This window comes from Athene noctua, chromosome 2 (assembly GCF_965140245.1).
Source record: "Athene noctua chromosome 2, bAthNoc1.hap1.1, whole genome shotgun sequence".
In the NCBI taxonomy this organism is placed as follows: Eukaryota; Metazoa; Chordata; class Aves; order Strigiformes; family Strigidae; genus Athene; species Athene noctua.
The window spans coordinates 24,464,674-24,485,918 of NC_134038.1; the positions used below are offsets into that span (position 1 = coordinate 24,464,674).

General features: G+C 34.7%; 1 protein-coding gene across 2 annotated transcripts in view; it reads right to left on the reverse strand.

Annotated features, from left to right (window-relative positions):
• The window catches only part of VPS13B (vacuolar protein sorting 13 homolog B), a 482,028-nt gene that overhangs the window by 169,918 nt on the left and 290,865 nt on the right, over window positions 1-21,245 (reverse strand). The window lies entirely within an intron of this gene.

Here is a 21,245-nt window from a genome sequence, read left to right on the forward strand (position 1 = left end):
AAAAAAATTATCTTGCCCTTTCTACACTGGGAACAATACAGCTTTGTGTGCGCTACTCATTTGATGTTATAATAAAAATGCACAACTGAACTTATTAATGTTTTTCAAAACAAGCCAGTATACAGAAAAAGGGGAGCTTAACCTTTTTTTTTTGCTTTGAATCTATGATCACATAAAATTCTAGTCTATTTTTATTGATTTGATATGAGTTGTTTAAGTTTCTAAACTGCATATGCCATCCAATTTACTGTTCTAGTCTACATTGTTGGTTTATGCCAGTCATTAGTATATAACAGCTGTCTCCACAGAGAACTTAATACTGCAATTTGTTTAATCATTTATGCTAACAATCTAGATATAAATAAGGATTAAAGCAGCACATCTCAACCTCTGATGCAAGCACTACATCTAATCTGTAAGTATAGGTATGCAACCTGTAGGTATGCAACCTATTTCAAAGTGCAATCCCAATGCTGCCCAAATCCAAACACAGTTGAAACTGCTAATACCATTGCCATTGTCACCAATGGAGTATGTTAGCAATTAAGAAAACTAAGTAATTAATCACATCTACCCACAGAGGCATGTAAATGGCAGGAAAGCTGTTTTGATCAAGTCGTTCCTGGTGAGACAGTGTGGCAGCATTGTTCAGTAGCCCTATAACTTTCATAAACGCTTAGCAGGAATACACTGAAAATCTGTTATGTCAGTAGTGGTATTTCAAAATTAAATGTGGTTTCTTAGAACTCAAGAATGTGTTTGTCAACTTTCCACATAGAGAAATCTAACCACAACAACTGTGTCTTTTATTATTCCTTCTAGGCGTTATTTCATCAATATGAACGCATTTCTGGGTTTTCGGTTTGTTGTTTTTTTGGGTTTTTTTTTAAACCCATGGTAGATTACTGTATGACCCAGTGTCTATTTAGATACTTTTGTCTAATTCAAGTAAATATTGGATTATGTTTTGTGAAATAGTACTTAAAGCACCGAATTACATATTTTATGAAATCCACTTAGGTATATAAAATACAGAATATGATACTAATTTTACCTGCATAATGAATTCTTCTCTCCTGTAGTTCACAGTAAAGAGTACTTTTCATTCATTCTTTTTTGAGCAGCTTTACAACTTGCATTAAGCTGCACCTAGTGCTATATTCCTTAGGCTCATTCAGCACAACCATGGCCTTGTGAACCAAATTCCTGGAGCAAGATGTGGCTGTATGCACCCAGCTGAAACTCTTCATTGTGACAATGGCTTTCTTCCCCTCGTATATTTACTTATTTAAATGTAAGACTCTATGAAATCACTCTTTGGCATACATTTCTAGGTGCTGCAAAATACACAGAGATACTACTCAGACATAAGGTGCTAGTGTATTTTATATGTACATAGCTATATTACATATATAATACCAGTGTATTATATATGTATATTGCATTGATGGTATAAGATTTGTCCACTGGATCTTTTTTTATTTGGTCCAATTAATTCTGTAAAATCTCAAGGACTGGATAATGTTTGTACTGTTTTGGGATATCACAGCCTAATACTTTCATGCTGATATAAAAAAAATTGCATTTTCACTCTGTTCCTACTATTAACAATCTCTTAGATACAAAACTCTTCTTCTGATCCTTTAGACACACCTCTGAAATTCAAGCAAACAAATTGCGTTTCTATAGATTACCCATTTCAAGAAACACATATTTTACACATACATGTAAAATACAAGGATTAGTTATTTATTTCTTCCTTGATGTTTCAAGTAAGCTAATTATTGCTTTCAGAAAATACATCCTGCCAGTTATATACAAGGATCAAAATATAGCCTTTTCCCAAATAAATTATATACAGACATTTACATAAGCACTTATTTCTGTTTTCCATATCAACTATTTTCCTGACTGTGTGCCCAATTTATTAGTTGTGTACTTCCTAGAAGGATGAGAAGTAAACTGCAGCAGAATTGGCCTAATCTTAAGCATACATGCTATGTATGAACGCTACCGCCTTTTTGATTCAGCAGCTTTTGAAATCCTTGCAGCAAATAAAATCAGGGACACAGAGTAAGCCAAATTCATGACTTCTCTAAACACTGTTTTACCAACTGAAATGCACTGTAGGGGTTATGATTTTAATTGCTTTCCCCTTCTGAAAACAACTTCACTATCGCATCTGAACCTTTCAGCAGGTGGTGTAGAATACAACAGTTGGTCAATAATACAGTAAGATCGTAAGTAACGAAAGACAACCATGAGCATGTAACAGGAAACACAGCTTTAATGTTTTTCTTTTTAAAATCGATTTAGTCTGGGTCAGGCTTTTTGTATGTTTATATAAGAAACAGCTCATGTTGAACCAGTTACTACATGCTGCTGAATAGGCATAATTCTGAGACCTACTGTAAAGAAGTTAAATCTATTCCCTTATAGCTCATCTGAGATCTACAAAAAAGTTAAACAAGCTAGGAAAACGGCTTTTAAAGACTATACATTATGTAATGATTAAGAAATATTCACAGAATTTACACACAGCAGCTAATTTTTGTTAGCATTTACTAGATCTCAGTGTGTACTGATTGCCACTTCCAGGTACAGAGATAACAAACTTATCTATCCAAATTTAAATTATTAAACTGTCATGTCTGGTGATAAAAGATTCTCCCTATTCTAATTTTAAAAGGAAAGAGACAGTAAGCTTGGAACAATATATACCCTCTACTTTATAGGAGTAAACCCAGGGGCACCTTGTTGGATGCAAAGATAGATGCTATATAAGAGGACCACTTCATCTTCTGCTTAAGCTTGTGGAATCCCCAGCCCAAATGTTGTCTGAAAGCTCATCACCTATGAATGAGATGTGACTGATCTAGTGTAGAAATCACAGCAATATTTATCACTGACCTAATGATCCTAACTGCTTTTTTCCCAATTCCATCCAATAAAGTTTCCTAACTTATTCTCGTCGACAAAGCTATCAAATGTGTTATACCAAACAGGGGAAACTGAAACAACTGTTTCTGAGGGAAGCAATGGACAACAGCTCCATTTAGAGTGAGATGCTACAGATGTTAAAAAGGGCACAGAATGAAAATATGGTAAACCTAGAACATCAATGATATGAATACTGGCCTTTGAAAATGCTAAGCTTCTATCAGTAAAACACAAGACAGGAATTGGCTTTCCAAAGAGAGGAAACTTTTTTTTCTTAAGTTACAGACTCTATCTATCTATCTATCTATCTATCTATCTATCTATCTATCTATCAATCACTTGAGCCACTGGGAGAAACAGAACTTCCCCAACATCACAGAACATACATAGACATGATCGAGAGAGAAACAGAACTTCCCCAACATCACAGAACATACATAGACATGATCTTAGAACAGCAATAAAAGAAATCCTGTAGCATGACAGTTCATGATGAAAGACTTCGATCTGCCTAAATTTAGAGATTAAAAACATGTATTTGTGAGGAAGACAGAAAGAATAACAAGAAGGTAAAGAGAAAAAGAAGTAGAGCACAGGAATGGACAGGAGGGAGAAGAAAGATGGTATCAGGGCACTAATGCTGAAATTAAAGAAAAGCATCTGGTAAAATTCTATTATTGCAACAAGCAAGGAGGAGACATCCTTAGGTGAGAAAGGAAGGCCCTGCCACCTGTCCTTAGGGAGATTTATTTGTGGTTTAACAAACACAGCGTTTTATGACTGCCAGGATATTGGAAATGGTTTGTTTTAGTCTGTGTCAGTAGAGCAGGCTCTCAAATGCTGTCAGCAGTAAACTCCAATTCCCACTGTTTCTGCCTCTTTTCCCCAGGAACTTTGTCACATATGACTGGCTTTGCTGGCAGCTGATCTTTCTCCCCTCTCCAGCTCAGCCTCAGAACAACTCAACTACGCCTCACCTCCAGACTTGGTGACAGCATACTCTGGACTGGATACCAGCAAATTTTTATTAAATACAAACATAAACTGAGTACAGTAAGGCTCCTTTGTTTAATGCTTTACTGATTAGCAAGCGATACTATTTTGTTTACATGTCTAATACTCACATCACTTTTCAATTTAACATTTATTTAATCTTCACAGGAATCTGTTTAGCAATGAAAACTACACTGCCCCTGATTAGCTCTTGTGTTGTGTTCTGTACAGCCAGACACATCAGCATTATCTACAGAAGACACTACACAGTGGGTGTCCTGTAAGTCAAAGTGGTTACGGTACCTGGGTTCATCTTCAGATGTGGAAGACCCTTATAAAAAGAAACATCAGTGCTAGCTCCATGATCAAAATAAAAATGATTGACCACTTCTAAACATTTACATAGTGGAAAAATACATTACATCACTAATGTAAAGGAAGAAGTTATTCACTGAATTTTAACTGAATATGGTCTGTAGTCATCAACTGTCATACTGCTAACTTCATAATGATTTGCAAGCATATAATGATTTATAGCTTTTGTGAATAGACATGAATCAACTTAGAGGTAGATTATTTATGTAATTAGTAGGTTGAAAAAAAAGATAAGCAGTGACTGAAACATATAGAAAAATTTCTTCTGATTGTGCTGGACTGCTTCAAACAATTGATAGAGTGAAACAAAAGTACAAGTATAACAGGAAATTTTCCTCTATTTTAAACTAATGTTGGATAAATGTCTGACTTGTGTCTCTTGGGCACTGGTTCCCTTTTTTGTTATGCATACCTACAGACGACTATCATGGCAAAGAAAAGTACTGGTATAAGTGTAAGTAAAGCTAAAGAGTATGAGTAACCAAGTAGCTACGAAGATCTTTAAGTAACACAAGGATAAGCATATTGGAGAAATTATGGAACTTGGTACTTGCAAGTCATTAAAAAAAAGATGATTCAGCTATGGATTAGTGTGTGCTAAGACACATTCAAAACATGAATGTTAAAGTGGCTGGTGGAAAAAACCTACAAGACAATTGGATGTACAGAACGAATCATCTACGTTCTGATCATCCAGAACAGATCATCAATTAAAAGAGTACTAAGATTTAGTTGAGTGCCATTACATGTCTTCAATTCTCCTCGGTGTCACAGTCTGGAATACATGTTAGATACATGTTTAGAAAATTAGCCTTGAAACAGAGCTTGATGTACCACTATTTCAATACACTCTGAGCTTCTAGACACTTTAAGTTCAGCACAGAATCTACTACTACGATGATCTCAATTCCTGGCAAACAGAATGACGCTAAGAGAAGGTATTCAGTATCTTCAGCAAAGCCATCACACTACCTATAACTGTTTCTCTTAAATATGTCCAAGCCAGGTATTAAAGAGTCACATTTGAAACAAATGTAGATGGGACAGATAGAAACACAGACTTATCCCTTCTCTCTGCTTCTAGACTTTCCCAGTTATGCAGCAATAACTCTTCTATGGAAAATAATAATAGCAATAATCAAAAAGAAAACAGGAGAGGCAGATTTCATTTCTATTCTCTCTAAACTCACTTACTATATGACTCTAAGCAACAACATTAACCTCTTCAACAGTTTAGTCATACATGTGGGCATAATGCCAAAATGATGTTGTGAATATAATTAATTACAAAGAAAACATTTTTGAGATCATCTGATATACAATGCTATAAGAACGCGAATACATAAAAGCATGCATAAAAATTAACTACTGCATTTTTTTACCAAGATACTATTTATGTAACGACTGAAATAGTTTTGTTTTGAAACCCAGGAGGTACAAATTCAGAGGAAAAAATAACAACACCCCCTCATGTTCACTAATTACAGTGGTGGTGCCAGGTGGGTGCTACTATAATTCCATTTGCTAACCATTTAGGAAGGTCAGATTTTAGTGAAGTGGACCACACCAAGGTCAGGATTGGTAGCAGTGCATTGATCATATAAAAGCTACATGAAAGGAATTACAGTGGATCACACATCAAACATTTTGGCCCTATGTTTCCTTCCTCTAGTCCTACGGGCAGGAAATGCTCTACATATCCTGTGAGGTGACCAGACATTTAAAAGTAGCCCCTTGTTGCAAGGACTCTGGTACAGTAATTGCGTGCAAAGAAGCTGAAGAACTTCTGCAGTGCAGTTGTCTTCTAGAGTTGTATCTGGAACACAGTATGAATGATCCCATGGCAATAAGGTATGGTATGGTAAACTATAAAGTAATTTCAGTCTCTCAAAAAAAAAGGCGTAAAATGAAACAAAGCTGCAGTTTGCAGCTGTGCATTTAGATGTCATCTGTTTAATTATTTTGTAATTTTATTGTTTAAATTCCTCAGTAAAAATAACAGCATGAACAAGCCTGAACTTTTAAAGATCAGTTTTTCATTTTTATACTGTTTAATGTTTAGACAGTTTGAGGAATCTCGTTGTAGTTTTGAAGAATTCACGAAAATTCAGGGAGCATAGTATAAATATACAGTTGACAGACTGTATAAATGATAAGTATGCACAATTCTAAGGGAAGGTCTGTATGATATTTTTGGATGCCAAATGTTTCTAGAAAAAACAAGTGGAATAGAGTTTCTCTAAATAGTCAAGTGAGGACAGAGCTTGAACACTAAGTGGGTGGAGTGGAAGTCTGGGATGAGGGTTAGCAAAAAAGCCAAAATACAGTATAACCCAAAGACTTTTATGTTTTTGTTTCATGGTAGAAATAATTTTATCTCAAAACATAATGCTGTTTGGCAGTAATAGGATTTTTATTTTTGATTTTTCAATAATTTCATGTGTATTTGATTTACCACATAGCTAAAGTAAATAATCTTGTGATTTTCCCACTGCTTTCACCTGTATTTTACTCTGTTTTCATTGATTCACCTAGTTTAGTGGCACAATACCTCAGTCTTTTCAGATGTTCTGTAAACTCACCTGGAAATACTGAGGTTGAGTTTCACTGAACAGAGTCTTCATATCTGATGCATAGAATTTCTTTAAATGGTGCAGTACAACCTGGTATGATGGTACAAGCTAGAGGACATACTGTCCACAGTGTGTTTGATAAGCTGACATGGGACAGGATTTCTTCTCACTGTTGAGTCAGTATATCGAACTCATACCTGGACATCAATCAGATTCTACACGAAGTAGTATAGAATGTTAGAAATAAATATCAGCTTTTCCTTTATATTAAAATGTGTATGAATTCATATTCGCAGCACATGTATATTGTAACAGATGATTTCTATAGCACAGATAATACAAGAAACTACTCTAAACCATTAATATTTAAATTTGCAAGTCAAATCACATTTATCTTTGGGACTGATTCAATTAATTTCTCAAGACACCACTTGCATTTTCTTTTTCTTTTTGCAGAATAGTATTCATAATGGCAAGCTGGAACTATTTTTAAAATACTATATATGATAGTGTAAAATATGTCAATAACAAAGTCTTAAAAATCAACTCCTTTAGTTGTTCTTCTGAGAAGACCTTACACTGCTTTTTCCATTAAATATCACTAAGAAACTGTCCTGGTAGAAAGTTCACTCAGTTTTCATTATGAAATGTATTACCTTTCATGTTAAAACCAGTATTTTGTTTTCCTTAAAAGTTCATTAAACTACTGTTAACGGCACTTCCAAATTCAGTATGCCTAACAAGATATATTGAAGAGGAGTTTACTTCTAAATACATTTGTTACGGAACTGTAGCCAGTTAGCCACTGCTAGTCTGTTGATAGGTTCTGGCTTCTCCATTTCTGAAGTGAAATACTGTCCTGATTCAGCTAGGATAAGGTTAAGTTTTCCCCCAGCAGAGAGGGGGAAGGGATCTCCAGCCGGGTTATTCATACCATGTTGATGTCAGGTCCGGGTGCGGGAGCACAGGAACTTTTCCTTTGTGGCTCTGGTGGAAGGGAGCACGTGAGCGAGCTGTCTGTAACCATTGCGGTATTCCTCTGTATATCTTTTGTCTTGTTTACTGTTATTGCTGTTTATTGTTGCTATCATTGCTACTGTTGTTGTTCAGATTGTTTATCACACTGTTGTATTAAATTTCCTCTTATTTTAACCTGGGGTTTGTGCCTCACTGCCAGCCTGACTGGCTGGGGGTGGGGGAGGGGCAACGGCAATGCGGTCTCTGGTCCCGGCAGGGCCTAAACCACCACAAATACATATTGTATGATCCTAATATTTAGATTTATTTCGATTTACCAGTATCAAAAGTAATATTCAAGTTGCCTCAGGAAAGTACCAAGACAATCTTTATGGAAAGATGGCCCTTTAATCCTGAACATAGGGTCAAACTCAGACTGTTGAACTGATACTTTTGCAGTGAAGATGGAAAATTAAGAGATGTCAAGACAACTTTAGAAAAGGAAGTAAAAATCACCTAAACATTGCAAAAAACAAGTGAGTTCAATTACCCAGTTGAGAAGCTTTTAAATTTCCTGTTGAAAACACAATTGGCCTACCTGAGAAATCCAGATTTGCCCTAATGTTGATTTTTTTTCATGATGAAAAGAGTATTTTTAGATATTCATTCTTTTCCCACTTTCCTCCTAATTTACATTGCATATCAACTGGTTTCTCAAGATATTGATGCATATGTGAATGTCAATTTCCTTTGATAATTGCCACAGTCTCCTCTTCAGACGTGACACACATCTGCATAATTGCATCTGCTGTATTATATTTTCAGGCAAGGAATTTAGGGTACTCCCACTCCTCCCAGTTTTTAAAAGATATTATACCTCCCTAAAATTAATTTTCATGAAAATGCATCTTGAATATTTGTACCTGTGAATCTGGACTTTTTTCTTTGTGATTTAAATTCAATTTTACTTTTCTTCACCTATGTCCTATATAATGAGTAAGCCCTAAGTTCAGAGAGATCAGTGTAACATCATCAGTGCTCACAAAATATCAAGGTTCTACCACTCTTAGTTTCCTGAGAGAATGACAGCTTTGAGTTCACAGGCCTGTGGGTATTAACTCTTGCTACACAAACAGAAGCTAACCAACAGGCCAGACCTCAGTTATACAGAAAATGATTAGTGTAAAGGCAAGCATACTCATTTTAACTCTTGAAGGAATGAAGAGCTGAAAGGCAATTGTTCAAACTGATGTTTCTCCTGTCTTCTTTTTAGAAAATATTAGGACTTGAACAATCAAGGTGGCATTATCAAAAGACAGGACAAAATGCAATTTATCTGGTAAGTTTTCTTCTTTCTTTGCTTAGAGAATTCTTCCTGAGCATCATGAAGTACAGAGTGCCCTCAACCTGTCTTGTCTTCATTATTCCTTATTGGATTTTTATAGGTTTCTCGACAACTGCTTGAGAAACAGATAAAGCATAGTCCCCAAACCTTCCAGATTTCCTAAGATGTTATAGGGTTTTTTCCCCTCTCAGAAAAAGCTTTTGAACATCCATCTCTTCCATTATGAAAGTAAACTATCCTTCTGCACAAACCACTTCCCCGGCAGCATTTTCCAGTTAGTTCTGCCTTTGCAGGAGGACTGAAGCAGAGGAAGTGCTCCACTACAGCTTATTTTGATTGTGGAGATTATGATACAGCCGTTGACAATATTTCACCATTTTTTTTAGAGATTTAACGTAAAGCTTTTAGGTATGTTATTACTAGAGACCTCATCTCCTCTTCACTATATTGTTTCTATTCTTTCACAAAGTATGACTCACGGAATCACACCTAGACATCAAGCACATTCTCCTTGACTTACAATCATTAGAGAAAGTTTTCAAGAGCTAAAAACTTTGACAAAGGGTGCAAACTTCCACAGAGAAATCTACAAAGGTTTTCTAAAAGAAACAAGAGACTAAAGCTATTGAGAAGTATTTTGCACATCACTGAAAGGACTAATTTTTTTCCAAGCATCTTTAATTAATTTAGCGAAACATCAGATGATGTGGTAAAGATCTGCATGAAAGGTCAGTTTACAAATGAAATTGATACATAGATTCTTGCCTTAAAATCTGTAACAAAACTACAACTATAAACCACACATTTTGAGTCCCATTCTTACAGTTAATTGTAAACCCACTAATTCCTTCATGTTATTAAATACAATTACTGCAACTTAAATTTACAAATAATTATTTCAGATTGAAGTGACTGTAGCTTTCTGTTTCTTCTATGATGAAAAAATAAATTGGTAGCTTTTGTTTTAAAAGCATACTACCTCTAAATCTTAAACTGTGATACCAATATATTGAACTTTTTGAAAGCAAATTTTTACATGAGTACAGACACACCACTTTAAAGGTTTACTTATGTAAAGGTTTTTTAACATGTTTAGAATATGCTTTAAAAGATGAAAACTAAGCCAGACAAAACCTATTAGGAGTTGACCTCAAAATTCATCTTTAGAACAAAAGTGCAAAATACATAAAAATCTTAAGAGAACTGGAAAGAACAGGTAAAGAATGTAACAAAATCAAGCAGAGCACAAACTCAGGCAGATTCTCATTCATTATAAAGTGTTGCCGAGGTAACTTCTGGCAGCAGGAGACAACATATTCTCAGAAACCTACATCCTTCCATAGGAAGCCAGAGAATATACCATTGCTTTTGTAAATATTAAATATAAAGCCTTCACATTAAATCGGTTAAAGCCTACTATTCAGTATGTACACAAAGCTTGTTGAGATGGTTTCTTTTAAACACAGGTTTTAAGTAAGCTCCACTTACAGGGCAATATCAGGCAAAAGTCATCCTCATCTGGTCAAAATATCCGTGTGTATTCACAACACTATGAGGACTACAGATTCCAATGATAGGTAGGTCAATCAATCCATGAGGCAACCAAAATATATAAATAGTGGTGGTTAGGAAGAAAACCACCAGAAAGTTTTACTTTCTGCCTGGAGCTAAAAAGAATATGCAAGGACACTACACAAGTGCAAGCACAGATACAAACACACACCCAGTTCGCTACACTGCCCATTTGGGAAACAGCAAATTCTATCATCTGTAGTTAACTTGAGCCCAATTTAGTAAATGCAGTTACTTTTATTTTTTTTATAAGCTGCAGTGTGTGAAGAATACAATATGTAGATTTAAAAAATTATTTTTAGAAAACAACTTCTACAACACTTGCACATAATATATCAGGCATTTTTTTATTATGCCAAGAACATGGAAAATCAACCACTGAAAGCTATCTGGAGAACAGTATATCAAAAAAGAGTCTGAACCAACACATACCAGAGAATTGCATTCCTCTGAATTTTTCTTGAATACATACACACATAAATACACATACAACCTTAAACTCAGAAACAGAAAAATTTCAGATTTGCTTTGCAGCTGGATTTGCTAACCAACAAGATTCTTCCTGTTTCTTGAAATACTATCACATACAAAGATAACTTTGGTTATCATTATCAGGAAGAGTTCAAATCTGTTCTCTTCCTATCCTGCAAGTACAGGATATATCTATGTACAGATACTCCCACATTCTATTTGTACCACCTCCACACCTGTTTATTTTTTATTGCTGGAGAACACACACTATCATGCCAGAAAAATGGATCATCTGTGATTTATGCCAATCATTGACACAGAACTCAATGGAGATGCCTGATATTATCTCTGTATTTTATTACTCTCAACATGTACTTGTGTTAGTCATTAACATACCAGTGTTAGCCATTGCCTTCTCACAGAAAAAAAAACCAACCCTAACAACGAAAAGCTTCAGAGGGTATGAAAAATATTTTGAGAGGCTGAAGAATGCTACATTTATCTTTGTGTCCTATAACTAATAAAGCCCATAAGAATATGAACCAGTCCTAAACACACACAAAAAAAGCGATCGATCTGTACCTTTAAGGACAAAAAAAAAAATTTAAAATAATAGCTTCTGAAATGCAACAAAACCACTGTACATAGTTTTTAATCTGTTTTTTACAGCAGCATAATCAAATTTAATAGTAATAATGGGAGGTAAAGCAGTGTGCATAGTACGAGCTTAAATGTAAGAAACATTAAGCATGACAGTTGACTGTACTTAAGGTGGTTGAACACTAAACTATCTTGGAAAAACAGTAAGCGTGAGGAACCATACTCAAACAGTACAATTTGAGTTTCTCATGATAATAGTAATAAGGATTTAAATTTGTTGTGGGAGTTTTGAGTAGTATCCCATAGAGAAATATGCTCAAATAACATGTAACCATTCTGTATATTTCTGATAATCCTTTTTGTTAAATAATTGAAAACTAAAGTAGGAATACTTAAAAACATTAAATGGAAAAAAGACTGGCAAACAGTTTTGCAAAAGAAAGAAATCTATCCAAAAAGTAGTTTAAGAACTGTGGTATGAATTTGTCATAGATAAAACCCTGTGAGGGACATCAGAGAACCCACAAATATTTATGGAATGAACCGCAATCTGTATACAGAAGTTAACAAATGTCTCATTACAAATGGGATATGGTTTTCCCAGTAACAGAAGCACACAACTTGCATTATATTTAACTTGAGATCCTGTTATAATTAAAAAAACTACAAAGAAAAAAAGTCTGCTTTATATATTACTGGAAAATACTTTGCAACAAACAAAACATTTGTTGAAACCAAATCTGATGGAAATTATATTTACTCACAGTTTAGAAGAAAACTCTATAGAATACAAGGTTTTGAAAACCTCTCCTGAATTATTTTAGAATAAATTATTTATCGCAGCCAAGACTTTTTTTGGATGTTAATTTTCATTATATAAGACAGAAAAGTAACTTTGATATGTGGATTCAATTGTATATTTTAAGAATCGGCAAAGGAAACCCTGGGAAGAAACTATAATGAGTTTGTGTAAAGTAACTGAACTTAAGTTACTTAAGTAACATGTATAGGGGGGCCACTCCAACTCTTAAATGGCATTAATTCCTAAGGACTAATTATTTTCTCCCACATTAACAGAAACCCAAACACCTCCTCTCGTTCCCTCCAGTATTGTACAATAACAGGGAAAATATAAAGCTACTTGAGAGAAAAGGAAAGATTAAAGGGAGGTAAACTTGAAAGAAGAAAAGAAATATAAAAAATAAAAACTTCAATAACGTTGCTTTATAACATAAAACATACAACGCAACTCATATAAAACATAACTTTACCTTTCAGATTTCCTTTCATTTTCCAGTTTTACAGCTTATCTGAAAAATTTTTCATTGCATTCAAGTTGCTGAGTATGTAAACTGTGAAAGGTATCCTGGGATTTTAAAATGGTATTTAATGTCTTTTTTTCTTTGTCTCTGTGCCAGATTTTGTTTACCTTTTTAAACCGTTACAGTATGTTTAATAATGTTAATGCTGAATCTGAGAATTTTATTAAAATTCTTAGTTCATAGTGTCAGATTCTGTGCTGTGTTTCAAAAGCCCAAAGCATGATGGCAGATTAAGCTGGTCCAAACCCAGGCTGCTGCAATACTATCTCTTTTTGCTAGGGCTAATCCCTATGTGCCTATACAGTAAATAGGTTCAGGGCAATGACCTGACTGAAAAAAATTGCCTGATGCCCCCAAAATTTTTTGAGCTCCTTCATCTCCCTCAGCCAGCTCACTATACAAGTACAACCAGCAACATCATGGAGCTGCAAAGAGAAGAAGATCTTAGAACAGCTCAAGTTTAGATTTGCAACCTATGTGGGCACAAAACTCATTGCTCAAAGAAGACCATGGCTAAAGTAATGTTAAAAATCCACATTAAACCCATCCCACTCTGGGCTGCCCCAAGGAAGCCCAGGGCCACACTTTACTCCTTTAGCACCCTCACTGGGCATGGCTAGTGTGCACTTCACTCCCTTCAGTGGGAGGGTAAGAGACTTCTCTACTCAAAGAGCTCTTCAAACATCTGACACATTTTTCCTCCACCATAGTAAATCAATAATTAATTTGGGGAAGAATTTTCAAATGGGAGGAAGGGTCATTATTGGAGTTAAGGGAAACAAATAGTTACACAAACTCTGTGTAGGTCTGTTTCAGTGCTGGTTGAGAAGAACCAGAGACATGATATTTCTGAGGGGTTCATGTAAAATATGCAAATGGTTATGAAACAAAAAGAAGGAGAAATGACTCTTCCTAGGAAGATGATGACACAAACTATAATAACCTTAAGGTATAAATAAAGAATACACTATGCATAAGTATTTATCATCTAAAGATTAGGAAATGTCAAGGCAAGTAGTTCAAAATATTGAGCATTTCAGTATATAAAAAGATAATGGAATATAATAATAAGTTTAAAAGGATTTAAACTAACCAAAATTCAAACAATTTTTGATTTGTTTGATTTTATTTCACTCTAATAGGCTTCATCACAGCAGAACTGATTTAAAAAAAAAAAAAGGAAAAAACCCCTATTTTAAACAGCACCTCAAACCAGTACAAACAAAAGAAATCCTAATCTCTTCTCCACTCAGTCACCATAAACACATGACAGATTTCAAAACTGAAGTGGTATGAACTTCACATATCATATACCACCGAACAAATACTAATTAACTGTGTTAAAACAGTATTTGAGATACCAAGAAATATCAGAAGACCAAGGAAACTCTGAGTTCAGGCTGTCGTGTATCTTTGACTTTAACAACTAGCCTTGACTTTGCAGATATACGGAGGTTAGGATCACCCACAGCTGAGAAACCTTTTTATAGAACAAAGTGTATAGCACTGGCACAAGAGAAAAAGCAATGCCCTTGTGAAAGTTTTACTTTACAACTGCTATTTACTTCTGACCTTAAACTGTTAAATGAAGGCATGATTAAATAGTTAAAGAAATAGAGTACATGCTACAATAAATTATATAAAATACGGTATTGAACACTTTGTAGACTTCTTTTTTGAAGAGATGTTTCTTGCATGCCTGTCTCCCAAGTTCACAGCTAAACTGTCTGACCTGAACCCACAGGGCAGTTTAAAGGGAGTCTGAAAACAGATTCCCAATTCAGTTCTAAATCACACACAGGTGTCAGTGAGAATGAACTATACCTGAGCAATGAAACAATCATAACCACACTGTAAACTCAAAAGTTTTACCAAAAAAACTAAATGCATTTGCTGTAAGCACTAAGACTGAGATCTTTACTGCAACTCCTTCACTGCTAAGCAAACAGAGTGAGGCAAACAGCTAAAACAAGGCTTGAACATGGAGCACACGGTTATCATCATCATATCTGCCCACTGAGTGTGTGTGCAAGCCAGTCATAGCTAGCCAGGCACTGATGTGGAACTGGTACACGAGGCCAGGGAAGACCACTGTGTTGCCCTGCACAGCTAAAGAACAGTCACCTCCACAAGGTGACCAAGCTTGGAGTGGTTGCCCTCACCATGCCTCGCCACTGGAGTCCCTCCCAAACACGCGAGCAAGTTCCCATGATTTTCCAGATCAAATTTGGAAGAAATTTGAGCAATCTATGAAGGTGCTCTTTGAAATCTCTGCCTGCCTCTAGAGCAGGACTACTGGGCACATGTGAACACATCTCGATGAATCTCCATAAAATTAATTTCACTCCTCCTCCCCCATCCTCCTCACTGAGGGCTGGGATGCTACTAGGATGAAGAATAGATTTGTGCAAATACCTCAGCCAAATCAGAAGCAGTGCATCCAACTGAAAGGAAGAAAAAATTTTGCAGATAGAATGTATATTAAGGTCTCAAAACAAAATTGAAAGTAACAATAAATCATTGAGAAGATATGTTATTTTTAATATTCAAATCTTTTAATACATGCATTGTTTGAGAGTCACTAGGATACTTCAAAAAATAAAAGAGTTTTACAGATTTCACCTTTGCTCTGTTTCAATGAATTTGTTATTCCTTTGAGTTCGTTCTTTAGTGAAATTTACTTGTGCACTGACATTTACTTGTACTTGACATTTTTTTCCCTGACATATTTAATAAGGTTTCCAAAAGAGCTGTCCTGATTAACAACAAATGGATGCTTAAATGACACAATAACGGCAGTGTTCTTTGATAGGAATGTTTCTGTAAAGCATATTTCGATTTGCTTTCTATGAGGAACCACACAAATAAATTTAAAATTATTCGAAGAATCAGATTAAAAAAAATTCAGTGCTACTAAATGAAAGAGAAAATATAAAGTGGGTATGCTTTCTGAGCACACAGTGATTAAACTGATAAATTAAATACAAAAATAAAGTTTCAGAAATGCTTTTCTTATGAAATTTATTTTCACTATAACACTATAAGGAAACATTTTAAATGTATGTGTTTAGGCAAATTAATTATGTATTATTGCAAATTCGAGTAAAACTCACAATTAAAGAAATTTCCATATAATAAGATTGATAGCTAAAGCCAAACATTTTAAAAATTGAATGCCAAATATAAATTTAGCTTTGAATAGCTTTTGGTATTAGATAATTAAGAAGCTACATATCTGAAACTAAATGGGCAGTTCCAGCTGTTATTTTACAATTAGTTTCCACTGAGGGTTTTAAATTAATAACTGCTGCAATAGCCTCAAACATGCCAATGTTAATTAGGAGTGGTGTTTCCATGTAATGCTATCCATACATATGAATATTTTACTGGGCTAAAGGTCTAAGTAGACTTTTTTTTTTGCCTCTCTACTAAAGATAGGAAAGAAATATAAAGCAGGAGAAGACTTTCCTTCCAAGTCCTGTTCCAGAGAGAGGTATGGGATTCTTATGGAAGACAAAGACAACCTTCCTAAGTCCTAAAAAAAGGACAGGTTCAAGTAAAATAGCAAAGGACAATATTAAGAACTTGCTATTTAATTTAATTTTGATTTAACCCAATTCAATAATTAATAATGGTAAAGATTATTAAATATATATAAAAAAGACTGCATATTCAAATTAAATGTTGAGAGAATCTTGTTAAATAAAAAAGGACATATCCTGAGGAATAAAAACATTCTGGATTGAAATCTGAAAGACTAGAAAATAAATTACAGGGAGAAGTTTAAAACATTCACTGTTACAATTTTTTTGCCTTAGCACAGGAAGAAAAGAACTGAAAATGCTGGTTGTGTAATGCTGTTTCAAAACTCTATGCCTTAAAATAAATACCTCTCCTTGAAATTCCATGACTTTTTTTCCTAAAAAGTGTTTTTCCTACATAACATTACCTCTGCAGTTTTAAACCTTTTGCAATTAAAGAAAAACTGCAATAGAGATTTTATGATGCACTGTAACATTTACTTTTTCTAATTCCCTATGGTACTTACACACATTTTAATAAGCTGCTCACACTTCCATGAAAAGTATATATGCATACATTATTTCACTGATTATCTTTGTTGCCTTTATTCAAAAAAACATAAAAAAACTCAGGTCAGCATTAGCCAATTCCTTGTTTGCCTACCAAATAAATTTCAATGAAGTACTCAAAAAAATAAAGTAAAACAGAGAATAAGTTTTATTAGAATCTTTATAAAATAATCAGCTCTTAAAAGGAAATTATTCATATTAAGTGAGTATTCTGGGAAACAGTTATCTGAATACTACACTTCTATGCAAAAAAAGATTTTTTTGTTTTAAACTCTTAATTTGTTTGAAAAGGAAAATCCTTTTGTCTCTTCAACAGTTAAAGAAAATCCAGGCTTTTTGTAACAATAATTTAATGGGTTTTGAATATAAACACATCCCACAGCAATTGCATACTGAACAAAAAGTATTTCTGTAGAGAAGATGCTTATAGATGTGGGTGCTGTTGAAAAGTTTTGATTGTGATTTTCCAAACCACATTTTAAAGAAAAAAAACAGATTTCCACACAGACTGCTGGCTATGTATGTGCTTTTTGCATAAACTCCTTCCATCATTCTTTCCTTCCCTTCACTCCAGCACTATCAGCACAGACACAAAATTGTTTATTACTCCTTGTTTTAAACTGAAGGATTTTTGTTAACCAATTATGGGCATTACATGATTATTACAAGCCCATTCTAGATAAAGCTCCTTGAAATAAAGATAAATAGCAGATATTTTTTAAGAAAAGAAACATTGTTTTTCTATTTGTAAATGTTCCAGAGTTAAAAACCAGTGGAAAACAGTAAACTACAAATATAAAAAAAGTTGATTAGATAAATTTATAATAAAAAAAAGATCTGTATAGTTGAAAAGTTTTATAAAAAAATACAAAATAATTTACAGCTACCTTTTCATGATTAAACACTTCCCATGTAATTTTTTTGGGGGGGTGGGGGAGGGTGGGTGGTGTTTAAAGAATTTCCATTTACATTCATAAATTGAAAACAGTCTAAGGACAGCTTTATGCTTTGATCTATGAAAGATCTACACATGAAAATGACCATGAACATTCAGACCTGGACTATTAAGCTTTGATGTATGACATGAATGAAATCCTTGGATCTCAAAAATGATGAATCCAGAGCGTGGACAACAATTAGATTCTTTATTGGCCAAGCTGAGGAAAGCTTGTGATTCTGTTCACTTAAACTTCCAGAGTTTAGTAGTATTTATTCTGGACTTTATAAGCAAGGCCTTTTCACAATAGCCTCCAACTGGCCTGTATTATCTGTGCTCTTTTTCAGTCACTTCATTGTTGTCTTAACAATATTTTATGTCAAAATTATTTTACTCTATCTGTTCATGGATACTCCCTAAAATTCTATTAATTAATGTTTCGTGTCAGTTTGCTAAAAACAACCATGTTGGAGATGACTGGCAATTATCTGTATAATCAAGGAGGCAATTTACACATTATTTGTTACAATAGGGCCCTTATCCCAGTACAGAAGTAGAACTAAATGTCATCTTAATTTCAACTCTGTGTTGCTTCATATTATTAAGCAGAGCCATGTGTCTACTTCCTCTTATTTTTCTGTCAGAGAAACAGAACTGCTGCATCATATGATGAAGTTTTCTCATCCATTTTCCAATTGATATTGTCCACTTCTGCCGGTAGCTTAGCACAACTAGTGCTATTCATTGTTATAAAACCCCAAACACCACCACCCTCTCTTTTTTTTTCCCAATTCAGTCCTTTTATATGTCATGTTTCCACTGACTAAAAGTGTTCTAAAATTCCAACTATGTTCAGCCTAATCGCACTAAGCACTGTTTGTATATACAGGAAAACATTATTTTAATTTTAAAAAGTGACAAAATTATCACAGAATTATCACAAAATTATCACAGTTTGTGAGATAATTGGGCAGAAAACTGGTTACGATGACTACAGACACATTTGATTAGTTCCACTTCTTTAAAGCATTATATTAATTTATTCATGCTGATATTCTACATTAGCCACTTTTAGTAAAAGAGAAACAACTAAGGAAATTACAAAGGGAAAACATATGAAGATGCACAAAGAAGGAAATGTGGCTTTTCAAGCTACCCCAGGAGATGCTACTCTGTATGCTGCAGCCGTCTCCATACACAGAAAAGGATCTTCTGGCCTGGTGCCCTCAGAGTTGCTTTATATCCAAGAAAAGTCTATTCTTTTGACAAGTGATTATCAAACAGATCCAAGTAATCTGCTAGGTTTGTCATCTGGAGAAAGGCTTCAGCAACTTGATGTAAATTGCTTTGAGTAGGAGGCTGGACTAGACAAACTAGAGGAGCACCTTCCAACTGAAATTATTCCATGATTCTATGCTTCAATTGGATTTTTGTAACAGATTTAGCCACATAACTGTTTTTAGCACTCTCCACATAAAAACATGCATTTAAGTTTTGAGAGAAGTGCTCACTGTTAAGAAATGTGAACTGATGTCCTCCAAAGTGAACAAGGCATTGCTATAAACACCACAACTGCTAAAAGCTTCTATATAGTTCGCATACAGTTATTAATTTCATTACACTAACACCATAGTGGAAGCACACCTTTGTTGTTAGATACCAAGGAATCCATAGATGAGAGAGTTTTATGAAGAACTTGAGGAAAAAAAAAAATCAGTTGGAATTTTTGCCTTACTAGACACCAGAGAACCAATCAAGAGCGAGCCCTGGACTGAGAAATGCAATTGTATTCCTCCAAAAAGATGCTTGTTTTCCCTCGTAGTTACAGGATTTATAAAACTTCCTTCCAATGTGATACGAAATAACTGGCTGACTTTCACTCCATCGGAGCATTAACATGCTTTCCTTATCTCAGCACTCTTCCTCCCCAAAACTTTTAGACCTTTCTCTGTTTTGTCAAGTGTATTTGACCTCTCATTTGTCCACTTCAAAAGTTCTAACAGACACAGGATGATCACACAAGCCAAGAAATGACCATATAATCTTGTTTTTCTGCAGCCTGCTGAGTCATCTCCAAGCAGCAGTGCACCCAGTCCCAAATTTAATATGACCAGGTAGTTAAAACCCACAAAAATGTGGTTCTTCACTGCTTAGCAGAAAGTTCATTTACTCTGACTGACTCCCACAGTTTTAATTAACTGCTCTTCACTCTCTTTAGCCAGGGTAGGCAACTGTCTCACTTGCATCTCTATGCAAAATCTCCTTTATTCTGCTCCCTGGACCCACCCCAAGGCCTTCTGGTATCTACATGAATTTTGCTGCACAGAACTGGCAGTTTCTTGATGGGAATATATGACATTGGGCGTATTTGTTGAAGAAAAACACACCTTAGCTGGAGTTCAAGGATCAGACATTTATGAGAAATCATTAGAACAAACAAACCAACTTCTAGGATTTAGTAGAAAAAAAAAATTAATAGAAAAGGAGAAATTGTTTCTTATTGTGACCAGCTAAAAATGTGTTACTGTACTTCTTTCAGGAGCCCTATATTTACTGTTAGAGTACATACATCTTTGTTTAATACATGTATTAATAGTCTAAACTAAATCGATCCATTTTCTACTGGAGGAAATAGGTATTTTTATACTCATTTTTATATGGTATAAGAAAACTAGAGTTACCATGTCAATACATTTCTTTCCACTTTCCAATAATCACCTGAAAAAATATTTGTGCCCAACCTTTAGTTCTCTCTCCAAGTTAAGCAAGCAAGATATTTTTCCCAAGACACAGATGGAGTCACTTCAACTTACAGGCCAGAAGTGGCCCAGTTTATTTAGTATGACCTGCAGCCATGAGATTTACCTTTCATGGACTGGCATTCTGTTAATGATGTATGAGCACATTCAGTTTTTCATGTATGAATTTATGGGACAAATTCAAAGGGTATTTGGAAATCCTATTCAGTCTCTTTAGCCATGAAAATTTTTCTCAGCCTTTCCTGAAGCAACAGTTTCTAAATGAGAAGAAAAAATTCCTCCTTCTCATGAAATACTACAGAAGTGACAT